The 1,193-nt window shown below is 43.8% G+C and overlaps 1 protein-coding gene across 1 annotated transcript in view; it reads right to left on the minus strand.

Moving 5' to 3' along the window:
- LOC109299239 (sodium/hydrogen exchanger 10-like) overlaps positions 1–1,193 on the minus strand; it is a 259,437-nt gene that overhangs the window by 196,057 nt on the left and 62,187 nt on the right. The gene's annotated exons all lie outside the window — the stretch shown is intronic.

Consider the following 1,193-nt stretch of genomic DNA (forward strand, 5'->3'; position numbering starts at 1 on the left):
TTCAATACAGATTCAGCTGAAATGAAACAGGACAGTGATCCAAAACATCAAAACAAATAACTGTCCTCCAAAAAGGATGAATCCGAAACTGAATCAAAACTGTTTCGCACAGTTCTAATATACATGCACATGGCAACCCCTGCCTGACTGCTCCCCTCCCGCTCCCCAGCTCCCCGCAGGCTGGAACTCTGCAGAGAGCCTTTTGCAAAACTGCAAAATCCACATTTCTCTGTTAAAATGAGAAAACCATGCTTTTCTCCAGTAAAAGAGGAAATCAGCATTTTTCTCCATTTTCCCATGTGCAACCCAGATCCCTGTTTATTATGACACTTACTTGCTTGAAGGGGAGTCAGGAAGGAAGAGAAGCAGTTAGTAGGGAGGAGCCTGTGCTGCTGTGAGTGGGTAAAAAAAGCAACTGAAAGGGAAGAGCCTGCACTTATCTCCTCACTGGGACCAGTGCTTATCTCCTCTCTACTACTGGCATCCTTCAAAGGCTGTTGCAGCACCCCAGAGTGCTGCAGCACCCTGATCAAGAATTATTGATCCCCTGGGCAAGGGAATTCTGGGCAAGGGAGCAGGGAACAAGGAACCAGTAACTAGTCTTGGAGACAAGGAACCAAATTAGAGAGCAAGAAACAAAGGATAAGAAGCACCAAAGTGAGACAGAATCGGAACCTGCCTTGTTGGAGCCTTCAGAACACTGCAAAAATAAGCAGCAACCACACCCAAGCATTTTAACTGAGGCAAGACAGAGACATGTGGCAGCCAGCAGCCACTGTCCCCCAGGGAATCACTCCAGAATGGGAGGTTGTCTAACTGCCACCCTCACTCCTGACAACCAGCCAGGCAGGACAAAGATCACAAGACAGTCTTGGAACAAAGTGTTCCCAAAGTAACTAAACTAAGAGAAGATGGGATCCTTTTTGAATTCCTCTTTCCAAGTCTACATTATTTTATCTGTAAAATCTGATATTACTTCCCATAAGATTTAAAATAGAGAATGAAGGCTGCTTAGGTTAATTAGCCTGTCCTAATCAGCCTGAGGACACTATATACCACACCATTATGTTTTCCCTAATATTTTATAGATAAAATTTGCACGATACTACATACCAAGATTTTAAAAATATTTACAAGATAAGCACTTAATGATACTGACACCAGCCCGGACATTGTGGGGATTACAGAGACTT

Source organism: Gavialis gangeticus, unplaced genomic scaffold, assembly GCF_001723915.1.
Source record: "Gavialis gangeticus isolate Ggan-Ray unplaced genomic scaffold, GavGan_comp1, whole genome shotgun sequence".
NCBI lineage: Eukaryota > Metazoa > Chordata > Crocodylia > Gavialidae > Gavialis > Gavialis gangeticus.